At 42.2% G+C, this 17,061-nt stretch overlaps 1 pseudogene; it reads left to right on the top strand.

Annotated features, from left to right (window-relative positions):
• Positions 1-457: 457 nt before the first annotated feature.
• Positions 458-11,020, top strand: LOC121477856 (annotated as a pseudogene).
• The last annotated feature ends 6,041 nt before the right edge of the window (positions 11,021-17,061 follow it).

Genomic DNA, 17,061 nt, shown 5'->3' with positions numbered 1-17,061 from the left:
TCATTTGATCCCCAAGTTTTTCAGGTCCTGTCAAAGCCATTCCTTCCTCCAGTACAGTAGCTCTTGGTGGAGGATGGTACAGAATGAGGGCACAAGCTAGCCACCCTCAAGTGTCATAGGCTCAGGAGTTTAAGACAAAGCCCCCAACCACAGATTCTTCTTGGCTTGGAGATTCTAAGTGAAGAATCACCTGGAAGACCTCCAGATGGGGGGAGGGGCCCAGTGCACAGCGCAGAGGCCCCAGGTTGGCAGGAACCATTGTTTCTGCTAGAACTGTCCACTCCCTCTGAAACATAAGAACAGGCCTCTTCCTACATTTCCTCCTCACCATGTAAGGTCTTCTGTACATGACTTCTGTTTCACAATGCACAAGCAGATTGCTGCCTGACAGCTATGTTACTGCATCATAGATGCTTCCCTTATATCACCTGAGGGGCGGGTATTTTTTTTCTACAGAACAGAGGCTCATTTTCTCCAGCACACTCATTTGCACAGGGCAAGGTCCTCTGGCCTCCACAATGTCAGCTCCTGCTTCTGAACCCAGCCCCCCTCTCTACCTGCTGCTGGCTCTGCTATTGGGACTCACAGGTGAGCATTGCCTTAGGGGAGACTCCCCTTTCCCTGACTCCTCAATCTTTCCCTGCCCGTGGACATTGAAGGCCTCCAGGTAAGCACGGATATGCTACCTAGGTCTGCCAAAGAACGCCAAGGACTGGGTATCATCTGAGAGCATGACATCAGGGATCTGAGCCTTTCCTCTATGAATCTATCACCTGCAGCTGGTTACCAGAGGTGTCCAAACAGTTGATGCTTCAATTGGTCACAATGACAATGTGTGTGTTCATTGATCTAATCCTCACAACGCCCTGCCTGGTAGCTCAGACTGTCCTGATTGCAGATGGGGAACCTGAGTCAGGGAGAGCAGCAGGCCCAATATCACTTACTTAAGTCAGAGTGGCCCAGCTGGGATTCATGTCCAGGCCACCCCGCTCCACAGATCATTCTGTTAACCATGTTATGCTCCTTCTTTCTCAGTGGAGGCTAATTGCAGAAACATCAGAAAACACAGAGAGACAAACAGAAAAAGAGCCGTCACTTATCACACTCAGGGGTCTCTAGAGTTCCAATTCTGCTCTGTGAACTCAGAAACTTTTATTAGTAATGTGCTGGATGTTTCCTATGTGTTAAATTTTTTACTGAAGTTTAACACGTTTTAAAATTTCATTTATTCTTCAAAATGAACTCTATAGTAGCATGCTAGGGCAAACATTATATATATGTGGGAATGCACTTGTGTGTGTGTGTGTGTGTGTGTGTGTGCAGGTGTGTACATGTATAGGTGGGTGTGAAAAAGCTGCATACACAAACTTGCTCATGCATATGGAATTTTTTCTTTCCTTTTTAAATTTGAAATCAAAATATAACATAGTGTATTGTTAGTTGAAGAGGTACAGGTTAATGATTCATCAGTTGCATATAACACCTCCTGCTCATCACATCACGTGCCCTCCTTAATGCCTATGACCCCGTCCTCCCCACCCCTCTCCAGCAACCCTCAGTTTGCTTCCTAGGGTTAAGGGTCTCTTGTGGTTTCTCTCTCTCCCTCTGATTTTGTCTTATTTTATTTTTTCCTCCCTTCCCCATGATCCTTTGTTGTTTCTTAAATTCCACATATGAGTTAGGTCATATGATAATTGTCTTTCTCTGATTGACTAATTTCACTTAATATAATACCCTTTGTTCAACCCACATCATTGCAAATGGCAAGACTTCAGTTCTTTGATGGCTGAGTAATATTCCACTGTATATATACCCCATATCTTCCTTATCCATTCATCCGTCCATGGACATCTGGGCTCTTTCCATAGTTTGACTATTGTGGACATTGTGTTATAAACATTGGGGTACAGGTGCCCCTTCAAATCACTATGTCTGTATCCTTTGGATAAATACCTAATAGTGTAACTGCTGGGTTGTAGGGTTGCTCTATTTTCAACTTCTTGAAGAACCTCCATACTGTTTCCCAGAGTGGCTGCACCAGCTTGCATTCTCACTAACAGTATAAGAGGGTTCCCCTTTCTCTGCATCCCTGCCAACACCTTTCATTTCCTGACTTGTTAATTTTAGCCTTTCTGACTGCCATGAGGTGGTACGTCATTGTGGTTTTGATTTGCACTTCCTTGATGTGGAGTACTGCTGAGCATTTTTTCATGTCTGTTGGCCATTTGTATGCCTTCTTTGGTGAAATGTCTGTTCATGTCTTCTACCCATTTTTTGACTGGATTATTTGTTTTTTGCCTGTTGAGTTTGATAAGTTCTTTATAGATTTTGGATACTAGACCTTTATCTGATAAGGCATTTATAAATATCTTCTCCCATTCTGTAAGCTGTATTTGGGTTTTATTAACTGTTTCATTTGCTGTGCATAAGTTTTTTATCTTGATCAAGTCCCAGTAGTGCATTTTTGCTTTTGTTTCCCTTGTCTTTGGAGATGTGTCTAGCAAGAAGTTGCTGCAACCAAGGTCAAAGAGATTGCTGCCTGTATTCTCCTCTAGGATTTGGATGGATTCCTGCCCACATTAGGTCTTCCATCCATTTTGAGTTTTTTTATTCTGTAGGTGTAAGAAAATGGTCCAGTTTCATTCTTCAGTATGTGGCTATCCAATTTTCCAACACAATTTGCTGAAAATAATTTTTTCCATTGGATATTCTTTTCTTTCAATAGATAAAAGATTAAAATATCAAAGATTTGTTGACTATAGAGTTGAGGGTCCATTTATGGGATCTCTCTTCAGTTCTATTGATGTATGTGTCTATTTTTCTGTCTTACTGATCACAACTTTGTAATACAGCTTGAAGTTCAAAATTGTGATACCACCAGCTTTGGTTTTCCTTTTTTCAACATTCCTTTAGCTTTTCAGGGTCTTTTCTGATTCCATACAAATTTTAGCATTATTTGTTCCAGCTCTCTGAAAAATTCTGATGATGTATTGTTAAGGATAGCATTGAATATATAGATTGTTTGGGTAGCAGATATTTTAACTATATTGGTTCTTCCCGTCCATGAGCACAGGAAGTTTTTCCAATTTTTTATGTCTTCCTCAATTTCTTTTATAAGTGTTCTATAGTTTTCAGAGTACAGATCCTTTACCTTTTGGTTAGGTTTATTCCTAGGTATCTATAGCTTTTCTGATTTCTTATTGTATTGTATTGTTTTGTTTTTTTTTTTGATAAAAGCCAGCCATTCTAAGGAATGAAGAGATATTTCACTGTGGTTTTCATTTTCATTTTTCCAATGACTGGTGATCTTCAACATCTTGTCATGTGCTTTCTCACCATTTGAATACCTTCTTTGGATAAATGTCTATTCTAGTCTTTGGTCCATTTTTAACTGGGCATTTTGTTATTTGGTTGCTGAATTATAGGAGTTCTTTATAATGCTAGTTATTAATCCGTTGTGAGAAATATGCTTTGCATCATTGAGTTAACTTTCTCCTATTCTGTGAGTTATTTTGTCACTTTTGATATTGTCCTCTTCTGTACAAAAGCTTTTAATTTTGGTGAAGACCATATCATATATTTTTTATTTTCTTATGTGTGCTTTTGGGGTCATGCCCTAGAAATCACTGCTAAATTCAATATCATGAGTTTTGCTATAGTTTTTCCTCAGATGTTTATGGTTTTAGCTCTTATACATAAGTCCTTTCAACCAATCTGAGTTCATTTCTCTATGTAGAGCAAAGTAAGGGTTCAATTTTATTCTTCACATTTAGATATCTTGTTTTCCCGCCACTTAGTGTTGTTCTTTATGAAAAGGCTGTTCTTACTCCATTGAATAATCTTAGCACTGTTGTTGAAAACTATTGGACTTTATATGTGAGGATTTATTGCTGGGGCCTCTATGCTATTCCATTGCTCTATATTTGTATCTTATTCTCAGTATCATAGTACTCTGATTATTACCGTTTGTAATAGGTATTCAAATAAAAAAGTATGAGTTCCCCAATTATGTTCCTTTCCAGCGTTGCTTGGTGATTTGACATCCCTTGAGACTGTATATGAATTTTAGAATGGGCTTTTCTGTTTCTGAAAAAAAAAAATGCCATGGGATTTTGATAGTGATTGTTTGAATATCAACTGCTTTAGGTAGTACTGATGAAGCCTTCCAACCCACCAGTGGGGGATGTTTTTCCATTTATTTATGGCTTCTTTTATTTCTTTCAGCAATGTTTTGCATTTTTTCAGTGTTTTTTTCCATACAAAAATTTACTCCTAAGTATTTTATAGTTTCTGATGTCAGTGTAAGTGGAACTGTTTGCTGAATTTCCTTTTTGAGTTGTTCATCACTAGCATATAGAATGCTCCTGGTTCATGACTATTCTATTTGTATAACACAAAAGAGCTGAATCAATTATTAACTCTAACAGTTTATGTTTATGTGTGGAACCTTTAAGATTGCTACTCATGAAATCATGTCATGTGCAAAGAGATATAGTTTTACTCATTCCTTTGCAGTTTGGATGCTACTTATTTATTTTTCTTGCCTAATTACATTTCTGGAATTTCTACTATTGTGTTGATACAAATGGTGAAAGTAGGCATCTTTGCCATGTTCTTGGTCTTAGAGGAAACCTTTCAGACCTTCCCCATGTAGGATGATGTTAGTTATAGGAATTTCATATATGACTTTATCATTTTGTGTAGGTTTCCACCTATTCCTAGTTTATTGATTGTTTTTATCACGAAATATCTTTAATTTTGTTGACCTATTTTCTGAATGAAAAGAAATGATCATGTTCATTTTCCTTCATTCTATAAATGTGGACTATTACACTGTCTGACTTTCATATGTTGAATCTGCATTCTGCATTCCAGGAAGATATTCCACTTGGATATTGTGTATAATTCTTTTAATATGCTGTTGAGCATGGTTTGCTAATGTTTTGCTGAGCATTGTTGCATCAATATTCAAACAAGATATTGGTGTGTAGCTTTCTTGGAGTGCCTTTGTTGGCTTTGGTATCAGCATAATGCTGCCCTAGGATGAGTCTCAAATAACTAGAAATTACTTAGAAGACTTATGTTTTTTGGAATATTTTGAAGAGGATTAGTGTTACTTTTTTTATTTTTATTTTTTTTAATTTTTGGAAAGAGTCTCTCGTGAAGCTATATGGTCCTGGGCTTTTCTTTGTTGGGAAATTTTTGATTATTGATTCAATCCCTTTACTAGTGATATTCTATTCAGAAGTTCTATGTGTTCATGATTCAGCCATGGTAAGTTGTGTGTGTCTAAAAAGTCATCCATTTTATCTAGGATTTCCCATTTATTGGTGTACAAAGTTCAGTGTATTCTTTTCGAATCTCCTTTATTTCTACGATATTCTTAGTAATGTCTTCCTCTTATTTCTGACTTTAGTTAGTGAAGTCATTTCTCTCTCTCTCTCTCTCTTTTGTTAGTCAATCTAGCTAATGTTTTGTCAACTATGTTGGTTATTCTGAAGAGGTACTCTTCAGTTTGTTTAATTTCCCTCTTGTTTTTTATTCAAATTATTTTTTATCTCTATACTAGCCCTTTTTACTTCGTTCTGCTAGCTTTGGGTTTATTTTTCACTTATTTCTCTGACATCTTACAATGAGAGTTGTTAATAGATTTGTGATCTTGCCTCTCTCTAAATGTAGGCATTACACCTATAAATTTTGACTTAGCACTGCTGTCACCACAGACCATGGGTTTGAGCATGTTGTGTTTTCATTTTAATTTATCCCAAGGTGTTTTCTAAATCCTCTATGATTCCTTCTTTGCCCTTTTGGTTTTTTTAGAGTGTGTTGTTTCATTTCAATACATTTGACGGCACCTGGGTGGCTCAGTGGTTGAGCATCTGTCTTTGGTTCAGGTCCTGATCCGGGAATCCCTGGATCAGGTCCTGCATCGGGCTCCTGATAGGTCGCCTGCTTCTCTCTCTGCCTCTATCTCTGTGTTTCTCATGAACAAATAAATAAAATCTTTAAAAAAATACATTTGAGAATATTGATTACTTCTTCTGCTATTGATTTCTAGTTTTATTTTGCAAAGAACTCCATCAATTCACTGCTTGAATAGTCCTTTCAGATCCTTTTTTTTATAAATTTATTTTTTATTGGTGTTCAATTTGCTAACATATAGAATAACACCCAGTGCTCATCCCATCAAGTGCCCCCCTCAGTGCCCATCACCCAGTCACCCCCACCCCCCGCCCACCTCCCCTTCCACCACCCCTAGTTCGTTTCCCAGAGTTAGGAGTCTCTCATGTTCTGTCTCCCTTTTTGATATTTCCCACTCACTTTTTCTGCTTTCCCCTTTATTCCCTTTCACTATTTTTTATATTCCCCATATGAATGAGACCATATAATGTTTGTCCTTCTCCGATTGACTTATTTCACTCAGCCTGCTCACTCAACCTGTATGATAGTGGCCCATACAAAAAAATTTTTTATGCTAACCTATTTCTATAATAGTCTGCGGAGACATGTAGTTGACATAACAATGGCCCTGCAAAGAGATCTGTATCCTAATACCCGTATCCTAATATCCTAATATCCTGTGAATAGTTTCCTCTTACACAGGAAATGAGATTTTGCAGAAGTAGTTAAGTCATGACTCTTGCTATTAAGAGATTATCCTAGATCATCAAAGTGGCTCTGACATAGTCACAGGAGTCCTTGTAAGAAGGAGGCAGGAAAGTCAAAGTCAGAAAAGGAGAAGTGAGAATAGAGGCAAGAATTTGATATGGTAAGAAAATGGGAACCATGAGTAAAGGACTGTGGGCAGCTTCTAGAATTTGGAAAAGCAAAGAAGAGATCTCCAGAAGAAATGCATCATGACTGAACTTTGGTGTTAGCCCAACAACACTAATTTTGGATTCCTGATCCCAGAATTATAAGATAGTACATTTCAGGCACTACATTTTTAATAATTTATTACAACAGCATTTGAAAACTAATATAATGTGATTTCAGTATGGGAAAAAACTCCCAGAGATTTAAAACATTGTGTTACTTCTCATTTGAGCTGCCTGTTCATTGTGTTTTTGGAAGCTCTGCCATCACTGTCACGTAAGTATCCAAACTAATGAAGGGATCTCAGCATAGATTTGCATGTGGAAGAGAGAAGTTGATCCACAGAGGTTCTTGATGTTAAATGCACAGCCCAGAAAATACACCCATCCCATTAGCTCATACACAATGCTCTAAAGAAGTCTCATGGTCCTGAGAGTGCCTGATCAGAAAGTGCAACACTCCATGAGGCCAGAAAGTGAACACTCAGAAACATTTGGTGAAGTATGATGCTTCCAGAGAGTACTGAGGCACTTAGACCTACTGTGTGACACATCACTGAGTCTCGGTGTCCCTTAGCTTCCTCATTTGTGATAGGGTCTCACCTTATAGGCTCATTGTGAGGGTTACATGCCATGTATGTGCAACGTGCTGAGTCCAGGCCTGCTCACGGGGTGCACTCAGTCAATGAGCTGTTGTGAATAAACCCTTGAAGAAATATGTAGGATCACATAAGGATGGATAAATGACTGCTTTGTTTTACCTCCAGGTGTGGCAGGTGAGTTGGAGCTGCAAGTGATCCAGCCTGAGAAGTCAATATCTGTTGCAGCTGGACAGACTGCCACTCTGCGCTGCACCCTGACCTCCCTGATCCCCACTGGGATGGTTAAGTGGTTCAAGGGGACAGGGCCAGGCTGGGAGTTAATCTTCTCCTTCCATTGGGACCACTTCCCCTGAGTAACAAAAGTTTCAGATGCCACAAAGAGAAACAACATGGACTTAACCATAAGCATCAGTAATATCACCCCAACAGACACAGGATCCTACTATTGTGTGAAGTTCCAGAAAGGAAACTCCATGTAGAGTTCAAGTCTGGACCAGGCACCTAGGTCACCATGAGTGTGAGTATGGCATGGCATCCTTCTTCCCCTGGTTATGACAAGTCAATAAGAATGCCCTCCATTGTCTAGGCAACAGCTAAGAATCAGGTGTTGTAGTGGGTGCCCCTAATTTCAGGCCCTTCCACATATCAGAGAATTTGAAGCCTAGAGATGTTATGATAATTTGCTTAAGGTGCCCCACTGGGAAAACAGTGGGAAACTCTAGAATCCCCAGTCTGAGAGCTCCGCAGCTCTTGCCTTTTCCTTCCCGCCCCCCCGCCCCCGCTCTTGCCTTTTCCAATCCTGACCAGCCCTCTGGTTCCAGGGATAAGGGAATGAAAGTCTGAGTGACTTACCCAGTCACAAGATCTGACCTCAACCCTGGCTCCAGAGAGCACTCCCCTCAATGTATTACTGTTCTCTTTACTCGGCACTTATTGAGCACCTGCTGTATACAGGCTCTGCTCTGGGTGCTGGGGAAGCAGCAGGAAACAAAACAGGCAAGAGCTTCTCTCTCATGGAGCTTAAGTTCCCTTCCCTTCCAGTGAGAATAAATGCACCGTTGGCAGAGAGGTGGGTCAATGTCTTTCTTTCAGCTTCAGAAAAATCACAATGAGAAGAAGCACAGGCTCACTGTTTATTCTGGCATCTCACGTTGGAAATGATGACAGTGAGTCTGAAAGAAAAGCTTCATGTAATTTGGGGACTGACTCACAAAATAGTGACTGAATCTCCCCATAACCCCTGGACATAGGCAGAGAAGGTAGCTGTATCCTGATGGTACAAGTATTACAGAACTTTTTAGTAGCACATTCCCTGAGGATGACTGGCGGCATTTCCTGGAGGGTGTTTTGAGTCCCTTGAGCAAAAGTTCATATTCCAGACTCAGCTGTTGGGACTCCACATTTTCCCTCTGTTGCTGAGGCGTCAGCAGGTCTTGGCACCTAGAAGAACCCCTCCCCATAATTGTTTGCAGTGCAGAAACTCAGAGGGAAAAGGAGGATGGTGTCACTGTCTGGCTGGAGAAGGTGGGACACTTGCTCAGTTGTGGACAACAAGACTGGAGGCCACAGGAAGTCCCTAGGGATGCAGTAAGGGATCGGAGTAACCTCTTTGTACCTGGATGAAAATAGTTGGGCTCCTTGGTGAGGTATAGACAGAGACTATCCAGGGGGGGTTCTCTCACAAAGTTGTCTTCATTTTTACAGTTAAGGAGATCATAGGGAAAAATTTCCAAAGCCAAGCTCTGCACAGGAGACAGCAGCTCCATTTACTAGGGCTTGAGGAGAATATTCACAGGGGGATTCAACATTATAATGAGGTTGATCTAACAGTCAGCCACTATCTGATTCATCTGCTCTTTTCATCTGCATTTCCATGTTAAATTCCAAACAACTGTTTGCATTGCCTCACTTGCCCCTCACTGCAACCCTGGGAAAGAGAAATGCCTGCTGTTCCATTTCACAGAGGAGGGCCACACTGTGCCATGGTCCCATCTGGTTCTGGCTTCCATGGGGTCCTGCTCCACCCCTGCTTCCCCTGTAAGAAAGCTGCACAGGCTCTCTGAGGTTTCCAGGGAGGCAGCGAGGAACCCTGGATACCAAGAGTGAGAGCCATCAGAAATGTCCTTCTTGTGCACAGATTGGTGGGAAGTCACCTGGCAGAGGAGAGAAAGGACTCTGAACTCAGGCCTGGAACTGCACCTGGGCCATGCGCCCAACTCACAGTTCAGCTCTGGAACCTTGTGTCCTCCTCTGTGTGATGAGATGACACTGCTCTCCTCACACTATCAGGAGGAGGGCTGAGGCTTCTCCACAGTGTCACACACGTATGGTTAGTGCTGATGACCACAGTCATGCTACTGTTCATTGATGCTCCTCTTGTAGCCAAACTCTCTCCCCGCATGGTGTCTGGCCCCATGGATAGGGCCACACCTCAGCAGACAATGAGCTTCACCTGCAAGTCGCACGGCTTCTCCCCCAGAAGCAGCACCCTGAGATGGTTCAAAAATGGGAATGAACTGGCAGTCCTTCAGACCACTGTGTACCCAGAGGGAGACAACGCTTCCTACAGCATCTCTAGCACAACCAAGCTGGTGCTTCCCGGGGGACATTCGCTCCCAGGTCATCTGCGAGGTGGCCCACGTGACCCTGCAGGGGGGCCCTCCTCTTTGTGAGACTGCCAACTTGTCTGAGACCTTCCAAGGTAGATGCCCCCCCACCCCCAGCCCAAGCCCAGGTCTGGCCCCCAAGCCTAGGAGCCTGCCCTTCCCCCACTCTGCTCCAGGCCTTCCATTGTCTGGAGTCTGAATCCTGAAAGACCCTCCCAGTCATCTGACACATAGATGTATAGTCATCTGCTACTGTTTCTGTGGCAGCTTCCAGGCGAACACCTATCGTGCTGAGCACTGTGTTAGGTTTCATTTACTTTACCATGGCAATTCCAATTATTAAGCACCTGCTGTAACCCAAGCTATCATGTGCTTGGTGATTTCATTTGTTTTGCTACAGTTATTCTGTTTTACTGCATGCCAGGAACTTGCAGTGTCTTGATTTCACTCATTCTTATCCTAATAGGAGCTATCAGTCCTTGAGCACCTACTGTGTGCTGGGCACTGTACTTAGGGATGTCATTCACATGCAGACTACCCTCAGTGTTTGAGCACCAGCTGCATGCCTAGCATGTTCTGGGTGATTCCCTTGCTGTGCGGTGGGAGCTAAGTTCTCAAGCCTCCCCCCTCCCCCATGATCTGTCTGTTCCATAAGGTCAGAGCTTCTGCTCTGTGCTGTTTCAGTTCCACCCACCTTGGAGTGGTACTCCAAGGCACCCCACAGCAGGGGACCAGGTGAATGTCACTTGCCAAGTGAAGAAGTTCCACCCTCAGCGCCTACAGCTGACCTGTTTGGAGAATGGAAATGTGTCCGGAACAGAAGTGGCCTTGGTGGCCTCCAACCTCCTAGAGAACAAGGATGGGACCGGTGAATTCATCCACCCACAGGGAAGATGTAGTGTTCACCTGCCTGGTCCAGCATGAGGGGCAGTCCACTGTCATCAAAAACCATACCCTTGTGGCTTCTGCCTGCCAGAAGGGCCAGGAAAACACTTAAACCCCAGGGTGAGGCTTCAGTGATCTGTTCCTAGTATCCCACCTCCTGCTCCTTCACCTGACAGTGATTAAGTCACTATGCCAGGCCAGCCATCCCTCCCCCTGCTCTTTCTCACCTAAGGGTGGTCTGTATCCTTTCTAGACCTTTCCATCATCACTCCAGCAAATGTCTATATCTGCCACTCTGAAATTCCAAGAAGTAGCCCTGGAGACCGGAGTTTTAAGTTTGAATCAGGTTCCTGGGTGACCATGGGTAGTCACAGCACAGCCTCCTTTTGTCCCATTTGTGATAACGGATCAGCAGTAATCATGATTACTTACTGCAGTATTACTTTATGAGAATTCCAGTTCATTTCTGATCTCATTTCCTGCTTCAACCAACCCTGTGACCCTTTTACAGAAGGGACTTGGGAAGCAATGAAAGACAGGTGGTGAAGATTTCTTGCCTTTAGATGATGAGATAAACTATTCAAGGGATACTGGAGTCCCTAAAATAGGACCAGAGACCTATACAACAAACGTGTCAATTATAGCAGCAGGGAATTTTCCCAAGGACCTACAGAGTCCCTTTTCTACAATCAAAATATTTATTTCTCTCTCATGTAACATCAGAAGGAGGTTGAGCCAGGTTTCCAGGAGTCTGCTCTGGAGTACCTCCCAAAGGCCCATGAGGCATTGTCCTCACTGCTGGGTCAGCACTGGATCACTGAGTGTCCATGTCTGTACTGGCTGGGAGAGTAGAGATAAGAAGGGAAGAACTAATGATTTCACTTAAAACTAGAGGTATGCAAATGTTACATATTGTGTCCACTAATGACTTAGTCATGGATATACATCCAGTTGCAAATGGAGTTCACAATTATATGGTCACGTGATTAATGACATTGGTTTTTCTATGAAATCAATGCAACTACACACTTCCAAAAATTAATAATAATTGCCTAATAGCATCTTAAATGAAGTATATATCCACATCCTCCAAAATTTCTTCTGTAATTTTATTTTTTTGCACCTAACATGGTTTTAAGTTAACTGTAAATTCAACTGTAAATGCTTGAAAGAATTTTCCTGTGAAACATGTGGGCCTCCACACTTCTTTGATTTGAAAAGAATCTGAATAGCTAACTAAGGCTACTCAAATCTTTATTTCATTTTGGATGTTTGTGACAGGGAGTGCTTTGAGGAACTTGTTCCATTTTGTCAAATTTCTGCCCACAGAGCTGCTTATAATATTACCTTATTTTCTTTTCAATGACTGTAGGTACTGTAGTGATATCCCATCATTTCTCTTTTTTTTCATTGTCAGACTGCTAAAAATTTTTCAATTTTATCACTCTTTCCAAAGAACCCACTTTTGTTCCAGTGATTTTCTCAATTGTTTGTTTTTAATTTCATTGCCTTTCTCTCTCCTTTTTTAAAATTTCCTTCTGCTTGCTCTGGGTTTATTTTACTCCTCATTTTTTTTTAAATGGGAACAAAGGTTATTAAACTAGACCTTCTTTATTTGAATGCCATATCTGAGCCTTCATCTGTGCCCAGCAATCAGAAGTGCGGAGCCAGGATATCTTGGACCTATCCTGTTCTACCTCCCACCAGGCCTTGGGACTTCTTCATCAGCCAGCTGAAAGAGACCAAGGTCCAAATATGCACATTAGGGCTGGCTTTCTAGATGCTCCCCACACAAACTTCACACATCAAGTGCCCTGGGAAGCAGAATCTAAGATGATATTAGAAGGGGAAACTCACTGTGGAGTGCTGCCCAATCCACATGCATGAAAGAGGGAAGGAGGCAGGACTGGCAAAGGGAGATTTTGAACACAATGCAGCACAGCAAGACATGGCCCATGGACATAGGATTGGCTAGTTGGATGCTCTTTTTGAGTTATTTTAAATGGAGTGGAGGGGCTAAGCCTCGGTACCCCTACTTTTTCCAGTCCTCTGCTGCAGGCTCCCCTCTAAGCAAGTGCAAACATAGGCAATAGAGCTCTTTCAACTGAAAAAAAAAAGCCCAGAAGTTTACCCATCTGAGACCTACCATCCTCCAACATGCCAGGGGGCAAATATGGTGAGCTCTCTGTTCCTTCCTTTAAGATTATTCCATGTATTTCAAAAATTATTTGCATTTCTTAATGTAAATATACAAGAAAAAAACAGTTATTGGGAAAAGGGAAAGAATATGAAGCTGTCACAGTGATCAATCACTACAGGCTTTAAAAGATGTGATGCTTACTTATCGTGAGATGAGCACCTATTCGTTACATAGGGATTTGTGGCCTGAGGAAGAGCTGGCAGCAAAGTTTGTACTTCATGCAATTGCTCATGGTAAATTCCACATGATAAAAAGAAATGTGTGTTGGGGGACTGATGCTATTTAACTGACCTGTGGCAACTGACATTCATAGGCATCAGCACCATGCAAAGTGAGAACTGCCTGTGTGTGTCTCTTCCTCAAATAGGGTGTCAACTCTGACAGAGAAGGGACCATACCTGTGTCCTCAGTTCCCAGAACAATGACGGCCATGTGGTAGGCCATCACATTAAAAAAAAAAAACAAATTGGAAAATACTTCATTGAAGATATCAGTTTCTACTAGATGTCAGATTGTAAAATAACATTTAACTTAATTCAATCAACTGGTACATGTACCTAAAAACTTTTTGTTAAATACTACTCTCTCTTCTTTGTGTTGAAAAATTCTACCAGAACTTCATATCCTCCAGAAAGTAAGCAAGTGGATTTTCAAAAAACAAAACAATAACCCTTTCCTGGGTGTGTCAAATGAGTACAAGAACCTCCTGGAAGAGCTCCCAATGGCCAAAGTGCAACAGTTTGAGCAACAAATAAGTAAAGCAGTATATCTGGTTCTGCTATGATCTGAATGTTGAAGTCTCCACAATATTCAAGTGTTAGAATCTTCAAGCCCACTTGTTGGTGTTAGAAGATGGGGCCTCTGGGGGCACTGGGTGGCTCAGTGGTTGAGCGTCTGCCTTTGCTCAGGTTGTGATCCTGGGGTCCTGGAATTGAATCCCACATCGGGCTCCCCACAGGAAGCCTGCTTCTCCCTCTGCTTATGTCTCTGCCTCTCTCTGTGTCTCTCATGAAAAAAAAATGAAATGTTTAAGAAAAAAAGAAGATAGGTCCTCTGGACAGTGAGAAGGTCATGAATGTTCCACCCTCATGAGTGGGATTAGTCCTTATAAAAGAGACCCCCCAGTGCTCCCCAGCCACTTCAGCCACATGAAGACACAATGAAAAATCCATAGAGGGCCCTCCTCCAACCACACTGGCTCCCTGATCTCAGGTTCCAGCTTCCACAACTGTGAGCAAGAATTTTCCTTTGTGATAAGCCACCCAGTCTGGGATATTTTGTTATAGCTGCTTGAATTGACCAAGACTGATTATAACCCCACACATGAGATAAATATCTTTGAGTTCATATTGATAAAAATTAATAAATGAATAAATAGATAAATTGAAGAGAAGAAATAATGTATAATGACTGATATATTTACTATTCTATTTTCCAGAATGTCATATAGTTGGAGCCATGCAGTATGCAGGATTTTCCTTTCGATTAATAATAAACATTTAAGATTCTTCCCTATCTTTTCAGGGCTTTCAGGTACTCATTTCCTTTAGCACCGGATAATATTCCACTGTCTGGATATACCACAATTTCTTTATCCAATTACCTACTGAAGGTCATCTGGATTGCTTTCATGCTTGGCAATTATGACTAAAGCTTCTATAAATTATGAGAAGGAATCTGTTCTAGGCCTCTCTCCTACCTTCTGGCAGACTCAGACCACCCACAGATTGTACATGGCCTTCTCCCTGTGGTTTCACATCATCTTCCCTCTGTGCATGACAGCTAAGCTAAACTGTGCCTGAACTCCTGGTCCACAGGAACTATGAAAAGTATATGTTTTTTAAACCAGTAAGTTTGTGGCAGTTTGTTATTCAGCAAGTCCCCTTGTTTATATAGTGCGTACTACTCCAGGCCATTTTCCTATTGTGATGCAGAAGGAAGGCATCCTCTTCCTTTCTGTACATTGGCCTCCTTCCTCTCATCTCATATGGCAACTCAATTTGTAATCTTCATGCATTGGTATCGGTACATGTTGCTAAAAGAGTGTATAATGAGTCCTCATCTTGACCTAGAACCAGACCCTCAGATTATCTTGGTCCAAGACAAAAAAAACAAGAGAAATGATGCAAAATTTCTTTCCAGGGAACTTTGGGTGAAGAATTCTAGGTGAGCCAACCTGAGAATCCAGTTTCAGTCAGAAGTGGAGAGACCTTAACCCTGGGCTGCCACATATCTGCTCGTTCCCCAGTAGGACCTGTCTTGTGGTTTAGGGAGAGTATCCAGAATGACAACTTGTCTACAATTTCAATGGAAGTTGCTGCCCCTGAGTAAATGAAGTAGAAAACACAGAGGTCAACCAAACAGACTATTCTATCTGCATTAGTGATGTGTTGCCCAAATATGTGAGCATCTATTACTGTGTGAAGTGAATAATAGGGCATCTGGGTGTCTGGTGGCTCTGTCAGTTAAGCATCCAATTCTTGGTTTCAGCTCATCTCATGATCTCAGAGTCATGAGATCAAGCCTCAGGTCAGGTGCCCTCTTGCACTCTCTCTCATTCAAATAAATAAATAAATCTTTTTTTAAAAAATAAGGCATCCTAACATGATGTATGTATCTGGTATAGGTACTTATGTGTCCATGAAGGGTGACTACAGTCTGAGAAACCTCATTCTTTTGGTTTGTAAAAATAAAATTTTCAAAATTTGAAACACTTACCAAATCATCACCATACATTGGACACTGTGCCCCTTCATCTGCAAACAACCCTTAGGCTGGGATTCAATAAATGGCCCCTCTGTCCCTTGGAGGCCCTGTGCCCCATATTCAATCAAGCCATGTTGACAGACTATGCCTTTCTCTGATGGCCCAACCACCAAAACCTAAACATAGGGCAAGAGAAATTCAAAATAAAAAGATACTCAGTAGGTAAATTGCAACCACAAGTGTGCACTGCATGGTCCAAAACATTGGTAAACTGAATCTAGAAGTCTGACTGGCTTGAACTCAGGGATAAACCTGAGCTCAAGAATAGACATTGTGTCTATTGTGCCTATTTCCTGACTCCACATATCAGTCATAGACCCTTGCAGCCACATGTATTAGCTTCTGGATTTGGATGAAATCTCAACGTGAGTCCCCAAACCTAATATCTCCTGAGTCAAAGCAAAGGGATCTACAGGTAGGCAGAACCTCTACAAGCCTGCACAATTCCACTCACCCATTTCTAACTGGAATGTGATTGAGACCTGGTGGCAGGTCCCTGAGGGCCACCACAATGCAGGCAGGGACCCCGTTCCCCACACAGGAAGTCAGTGGGTAGATGTGGTCTCCTATTATGGCTTTGGGGGAGCCAGGAGACCAGAAGGAGGGGTTTTGGATATCACCCACCCCCAGATATTGTTTGAAAAAGCTGTCCTGGAGGGGTTGAATCATTCTGTTGGCACTTGATCTTTCCCTGATCTGCCTTACCTCCAGTTCTGCTCTTCTCTTATTTTCTGAAGACAATCAGTGTTTCCTACTTCTTACCACTCTCTGAATTAATTACATTAAATACAATGAGATCGACAGGGGGAGGGGCAAGATGGCGGCAGAGCAGGGTCTCCAAGTCACCTGTCCTCAACAAATTACCTAGAAAACCATCCAATCATCCTGAAAATCTACGAATTCGGCCTGAGATTTAAAGAGAGACCAGCTGGAACGCTACAGGGAGAAGAGTTCGCGCTTCTATCAAGGTAGGAAGACGGGGAAAAAGAAATAAAGGAACAAAAGGCCTCCAAGGGGGAGGGGCCCCGCGAGGAGCCGGGCTGAGGCCGGGGCGAGTGTCCCCAGGACAGGAGAGCCCCGTCCCGGAGGAGCAGGAGCTGCACCGACCTTCCCCGTGGAAAGGGGCTCCCGGGGAATTGGAGCAGGATCCCCAGAAAGGCGGGGACGCCCTCGGGCTCCCTGGGACA

The sequence above is a fragment of the Vulpes lagopus genome, chromosome 18 (assembly GCF_018345385.1).
Source record: "Vulpes lagopus strain Blue_001 chromosome 18, ASM1834538v1, whole genome shotgun sequence".
NCBI lineage: Eukaryota > Metazoa > Chordata > Mammalia > Carnivora > Canidae > Vulpes > Vulpes lagopus.
This window is presented reverse-complemented; position numbering and strand designations above follow the sequence as displayed.